We start from the raw sequence: 7684 nt of genomic DNA, 5'->3' as shown, positions 1-7684 counted from the left end.
AAGAAGATATATTGATAGCTCTCTCTTATCATTTCCTAATTATACAGCTCTCAGAGTGATTTCTGGCTGGAGTAGCCTATAAAATCAGTGAATCAATTAAATATTTTGTTTTAAATATTTTGAATTATGAACAAAGTCTATTTGAGTTATCTTGAACTAGAAATTTTGGAATCATTCCAATTTTAAGAATATAAAACAATCTTAGGTTACCTTTGATTTTAAAATTTCTAAGCTAATGTTGTGTATTATTTGCCAAAATTTTAAACTACAGTCTTAGTTATTAAAATGCCACCTATTGATGAATTTTGTATCATTAAGTCCTTGTTGATTGTTGACAACTTCAAAGTTAGCTTTTCTCCCTGACATGCTGTGACTAATCTGGTCCTTTATATATTGCTTGTGCATCAGTTCTGCCCTTCTCTAGATTAGGAGACCCCACTTAGTCACTCATTCATTATTTACTTTATGGTTCTTTATTTCAATGCTTGCAATATGTGACTGGGCAGAATTCTGTGGTGTGAATGATTATGAGAACACCTTGTTTCATCTGAGGAAAACCTCTGTTTTGCAAGTTATACTAGTATTAAGGTCAGCCTTTTAATTAAGAAAAGCTTTTATTGGAGTGTCCAAAATAGTGGGTTATATTGTCTGACAGATTAAATGTTATCTTATAAAACAGAGCTTTTTGAAAAACCACAACTAATTTCCAATGTCTCTTTTATGTGCTGATATTTATGTATTTATTTATGTATTTATTATATATAATTTTCCTGCACACTCACTAAGTATTATCAGCATGTTTTTGGCATTCATATTGGCTATGAAAAATATCAATGAAAACCTCCAATATCATCCTGAATTTCAGAATCCATGAAAAATATAATGGTAAAAGGACTTATCATATTACCATGGAATTTTTCTTCCTGTAAACAGATTGGTTCCCAATAATAAATGTGGTATCCAAGACAATCTGATTTCTGTCATTTGGGCTCTGTATCTGAAATCTCTTTTGATATGTCAGATATCTTGGCAATATACAAAGTTTTGCATGATGTTTTGATGAGCTGTGAGACTTATTACTGACTGTTATTGATCAATAAAGGAGAATATTTGTAGCTAAAGGTTGTAATGCTCTTAGAACTTAGTTGTTTTCCTGCAGATGTTTCATTATCCAAACTAAGTAACATCATCAGTGGACTAGGACCACCCCACATTTTTTATTCATTTTCAAAGGTATAAAAATATTTATTAATATCTTATTTGGAATTATGTCTCACTAAAAAATTAAAGGTGGTTTTGTGTAGACTGAACTGGTGTAAGTAATAGTTTTAGACTTAAAAGCTCTTTTATAGCTATTCCTTCACAAGCATCTAATGGTCCAAAATATCCCTAGAACTTTTAACATAGACTGAAGCTTCAGATGACATAAGCATCTTCACTACCAAGGGAATCTAAAAATTTGAGAAGATAGGCAAGATTGCCTCTTTCCAAAAAGAGAGAGATAGGGGATGCCATTAGTCTTCCAAAGATCCTTGCTGTTATTCTCTATTTGAATATTTGAATTCTGAGTCTTACACCTTTCATTACAGGCATTTAAAACACTTTACCTTCTGTTTCTGGAATCCATCAACCTGCTCCATTACAAGTTTACACATATACACACAAACATACTGTAATAATTACATATACTAATTATATATTTATTCATTCATTACTCAAGAACTTAGTGGGACTATGGAAAAAAAACACTGGAAGACAGTGCACACATGCAGACATCAAGTGCAACTAATACTAAAGTTCCTCACAGTGTATGGAGGCTTTCACCCCAAGACTATGGTCAGATCTATTAAGTGTCAAAGACCCTGTACTGGTTGAAACCTGGAGCATTCAGGAATACATCAGTGAGTTGGTGTCAAAGATTAGCTGCTGAGAGAATGCCTAAGAGAGCAGCAGACATGGGAGGAACAACAAGCAGAGAAAGTGCCATGGCAAGAAAAGAAAGTGCCATAGAAAGATAAGACAAGACCATCAACAGAGAGCTGATGTGACAGAAATTGGAAAATCCTACAAAAGGCTGGCAAGGGCTGGACTAAAAAAGAGCAGTGAGGCACCAAGTATAGCAGCACAAGAATAGGCACTAAGAATGAGATTCATAAAAGCAGCAATCTATCACATTAGATGAGATCCAAAGTGCAGATTATTCAGATTTGACCTCAGAGACAGTCTAACACATAGTGGCAAAATGAAAGATACAATAGGAGAAACATTCATTGAATAGCATACCCAGGTAGCTGGCACTATGTACAGGAACATATGCATAGAATATGGATTAGACCCTCATATGTCCAGGTGGGAAATTGCACACAAAGTCATGGAAAATAAGAAAGCTAAGATCCTGTGGAACTTTCAGATTCAGACATCATGGTAGTAGACAAAGAAAGCAGTGCTGATAGATGTAGCAGTAACAAGTGACAGAAATGTCAGGAAGAACAAGTATGAGAAGTTGGAGAAGTACTAGGATCTGAAGGATAAACTTCAAAGGCTGTGGGAAATAAAGGCTAAATTGGTTGCAGTGGTGATAGGAATATTCAAGGCTTGGACTCCAGAGTTCTGGTTTTGATGTCATGGCGATGCAGATGCAGAAAGATAGAACTCCATCTTTCACATTTGGTTTTGCCCTGCTAGGGGACCCTAGAAAGGGTAGAAACTCACCTTGTAAAGGTGGCAAGCAAAGAGGGGACTCTCGTTGATTGCAAGGGGTGGCAGCCCTCCCATTTGATCCAACCAAGCCCTCCAAACTGGTGGGGGAAAGACAGGCCACATTCGTGTAGCCAGTCCAAAGCTGCTGACAACGGAAGGCAATAAGCACTACCAAGCAATTTTACAGCAACACAGATGGAACTGGGTGAGACCTGATACTCTCTTTATGATTTTAAGACCTCTTCCTGAAAATCTGCCCAAAGCACTCCCCCCCCCCATGAAAGAGAGAAAGGGAATTTCCACCCATTCCCTCAGAAAAGAAAAGCGGCAAATTAATTACTTGGGGGAAATGGCAAAACCTATAAGACTTATTTGGAATTAATATATACGGTACATACAACTTGAAAATTTAGGGACTAAAAGTGTTTTTAAGATCTTTTTTTAAAAAAAAAAGACTTGAAAAGTTTACAATATAAGTTTTGGATCTAAAAACTGAAAATGGCATTGATGATATATCTGGTGGTGAATTGTGGCACTACAACTTATTTATGCCTAAAAGAAATCTGGTTTGAAGCCCAGAACTAGATAAGACTTTGGCTGGCCTTGGAAGCTTTTACTATTGAGAATTGCAGCTGAGAAAAAAGTAACAGGCTTGGGGGCTGCTTATCTGTGTGGCAGAGATAATAATACTATTCTAAATTTGGCCTGTCTGAATTTTGAACATAAATACTGATTTTCAGAATTGTATTGTGGATTTATTTTCTTGTAGAAGAAACATATGGAACATTTTGGATTATTAATCTTGATTGTTAAATAACTTTCAATAGTTCTTTTTTCTCCCTGTATAGAAAGAATATATTTCTTACTGGACAGAAAAAATTGAATTGTATTTATATACAATTTATGAATGGTTTATGAATGGCCAGTTGGTTGAATAAATGTATAAAGGCTGCTTACAAAAAATAATAATAAAATGGATGTTCCATACTCAGCTTTAAATAGTAAAACACCATCTTTAACATCTGTTCCCAGTAGCCTTAGCTTGCCATATCACCAATAAAATACTGATGAACCACAGAAAGAAATTCTCTCCATATTGAAAATAATAGAAAAAAAAATAATTGCTTTAGCTTGTGATCAGGTCAAAAATAACACAAAGGAGATAAAAGAACAATTTTCTAATTTAAATCTACAAACTCAGAAAACTATAGAAAAGGAACCAGCAACCCAGAAAATAGAAGGAAAACTAGAGAATGCTGACACAAACACTGACGATCTAAAGGAAGAAACTAATGACCAGACTCAGATAAATGAAAACTTAGAAGACACAACGATAATATTGGAAACAGTAAAGACATTTTACAAACCAAGGTTTCAGAACATACTGGATGATAAAGAAGGAGAGCTGATGGAATGGAAGATAAAGCTGTTAACAGAACTGTGGGGAACTGGAGAAGGAGGGAGGCTGTTTAATGAATATCAAAAGGCTAGTTCTTCCAAAACTACTTTAACTAAATTGTTTCTCTTGTTTCAAATAATATACACAAAAATAGAGGAAGAATTATTTGATGATCCAAATCCATTGACTTGGAAAGTTAGTTGGCAAAGGAAGAAAGCTAGAGTAAGACTGAAGGAAATGAAAGCTTTGACCTATTAGAGGGGATGTTATATTACTAACTAGATGTTTGAATATGCTTAAGAATAGATTGTTAGAAATAGAAGTATTATTATAATTAGATAGTTAGGATTTGTAATGATAATATTATATCTTGGTATGTAAAGGGAAATAAGAATATGCTAAGAACTTTGAATAAGGGATGCTTTTGGTTGCCAAAATATAACTTGTTTTAAAATTATAAATGATTGGGATATTTTGAACATGGATGGGAAACTAAAATTGAAAAAAGCAAAAATAGGATATGGATTAAATAAATGGAAACTGAGTGCAAATGCAATTAAGATATGCTTTGGTTAGAAAATATATTCTAAACTGATATTATTGACGTTATTAGAAAAATGTAACAAATGTTGATATGCAATTGTATACTTACTAACAGTAATAAGAATTTTATTTGTGGAAAAAATGGTTATTACTAGAAGAAGAGAGGATGTACTGGAGGGTGTAATAAAATGGACATAGTTCGAAGAAGCTTATATGTACCACAGAATCACTAATGGACTCAGTCATCATGTTGTTTATTGGGCACTTGTTGTGAAAATAGAAAATTAATAAAACATTTATTAAAAAGAAAGGCTGAGACTCCTAAGTTAACAGATCCCAGGAACAACATCAGAACTCTTTGTCCAGAAGATTGCAGTGCTAGAAACAGTTAAGATACTGCACAGAACTCTCAAAATCCCAGGCTTCTAGTGAAGGACCCAAGATTGAGGAAGACACATACAACCCATAAGCATGAGAAGGTAGTGTGTGTGCATTTGTGTGTGTACGTGTGTGTTCATTTAATCATTTAATCATAATTTCTAAAATGATTTAATTTGTGTAAGTAATAGTGATTTCATTGCAAGGAACACTTTGACTTGGGTGTAGATGGGCAATTCAAAAATGTGATAAACAAATAAACATGTTGGAGATAGACATTTATGCTATATTTTTAATATGGAGGTTTTTACAACAGTTATTTGTTTGATGTATTTCACCATTTCTTCTCTAATTTACCAATCTTCTAATTAAATTAATTAAAGAGGACCACAACCTACTTCTTGGTAAGCTAGGAAAAAAATGAGATAGATAGCATCACCACCAAATGGATTTGTAACTGACTGACAAACCAGACTCAACATGTAGTCCTTAATAGGACTACATCTTCATGAAAGGCAGTAAGCAGTGAAGTACCACAAGGTTCCATCTTGGCCCAGTACTCTTTAATATCTTCATAAATGATTTAAATGAGGGAATAAAATAAAAACAGATCAAAATTGCAGATGACACTAAATTAGCAGGAATAACCAACACTCCAGAAGATAGGCTTGTGATCCAAATGGATCTTGACAGACTTGAATACTGGTCCCTATCCAACAAAATGAAATTTAATATATAGAAAAGTAAACATTTAAAAGCACTTAGGCAGGAAAAATCAAATTTACAAATACAGATTAGATGAAACCTAGTTCAAAGGCAGTAACTGTGAGAAGAATCTTGCAGTCCTAGTGGATAATTACTTAAATATGAGCTAGTAATTTGCTGCAGCAGCCAAAAGAGCTAATGCAATTCTTGGTTGCATTAAAAGAGGGATTGAGTCAAGATCACGAGAAGTATTAGTACTGCTTTCAATCATCCTGTTGTGTCCTGAGCCTGCAAAGGCAGGCTCGGGACATTGCAATGGTCCCGGGCAGTTGCAAGCTGCCCGGGACCAGACAGGCTGGCGGCGGCTTCGCGCGCATGCGCGAGATGCGGAGCATGCCAAATGTTGCTATTCGGTCCAGGGAAGCGTTCTTAAGAGAGGCAGAGAGACCTGCGTGCCTCAGAGCTGTAACGGAGCTGAAGAAACAACAATAAAGGCTTCTTGACACTACGAGATGCTCTGTGATTATTCGCCATTAAGCTGAGGACTCAACACTGGCGACGAAGGTGGGATGCCTTACAATCAATTAAAAATAATTGCAAGCTTACCAGGAGTCCTGAGTGTAGCTAGGAAAACGGCGTTAAATTCAGCAACTGCCTGCCAATACAGCATCGTTGGAGGTAAGCTGGCTGATAGACCCTTTCCTTACAAAAGAGAAAAATGGTGAAGATAGGAAGGCTTTCTGAATTTGATGTCACGCACCCAGAAAGATGGGAGTCATATGTGGCCAGAGTAGAAAACTACTTGAACCAAGTAAGAGAAGATGGCTTAAAGGCCGCTACTTTGCTCTGTGTTTGTGGTCAAGATGCATTTGAAATTGCTGAAAATTTAGCAGCCCCTGCGCCTCTTGAATCTATAACCTACACAGATTTAAAACAATTACTAAAAGAACATTTTCAGCCCAAGTTGTCTGTTATTGCATGGAGGCATACTTTTGAACAGAGGGATCAATGAGCTGGTGAATCAGCTAAAGAATACATTGCAGCTTTGAGAAGAGCAGCTAAGCCTTGTGAGTTTAAAGACTTAGAAGAAAGGTTGAGAGACAGATTTGTATCTGGGCTTAGAAACAGAGACTAGCAGCAGAGAATTTTTGCAAAGGAAGACATATTGTTCCAAGATGCCTTAAGAGAGGTTACTGCAGAAGAGACGGCAGGTGGGGCAATCAAGAATATGAGGCCTATCAGAAACACTCCAGAAGCTGTTTCTGTGTACCGTGAGGGAGTCCAGGAGAGCTCGGAAGAGGATCCTGAAGACGAGGTGGATCATCTCTACCCAGCCAAAGAAAGGAAGCAGAAGGAAGGCAAAGAAAAGTCTTCAGCTGTACCCAAGTGCTTCGGGTGTGGAGGTCGCCACAAGAGGACTGACTGCAGGTTTCGTTCTGCAATCTGTAGAGCATGTGGAAAGCAAGGCCACATAGCAGCTGTGTATCTGGGCCATGAGAAGGTACAACCCTGAGAAGAATTGAGCCTGAAAGGTACCAGGGTCCCCAGCCAAAATAGGGTGGGTTTCTGTACTTCACGAAGAAGCATTTATAGGACAGGCACACACAAGCCACTCAAAAAGAAACTGTCACTTAAAGTGAAGTTGCAAGGAGTTCCATTGGTTATAGAACTAGACACTGGGTCTGCACTTTCAATTATTTCCATTCACATATTCAGAAAGATTTGCTCTAGCTTATAGTTACAGGCCAAGCTTATCCAATATAGTTCTAACAGACTTTCAAAACTCCAAAGTGTGTGTTAAGGGGGAGTCCACCCTTAATGTACAATACAAGGATTTTGAAGGTCCATTAGATATATTGGTAGTTGGGGGTGAGCGCACGAGTCTCATTGGACTCGATTGGTTTTTGGGACTACAAGTTACAGGGCTTAACAGTTTGCAAACAGTAGGTCTACAAGAAG

This window comes from Crotalus tigris, unplaced genomic scaffold, assembly GCF_016545835.1.
Source record: "Crotalus tigris isolate CLP2741 ecotype Arizona unplaced genomic scaffold, ASM1654583v1 scf7180000024376.1991246, whole genome shotgun sequence".
Taxonomy (NCBI): domain Eukaryota; kingdom Metazoa; phylum Chordata; class Lepidosauria; order Squamata; family Viperidae; genus Crotalus; species Crotalus tigris.
Note: the sequence above shows the minus strand (reverse complement) of the source record.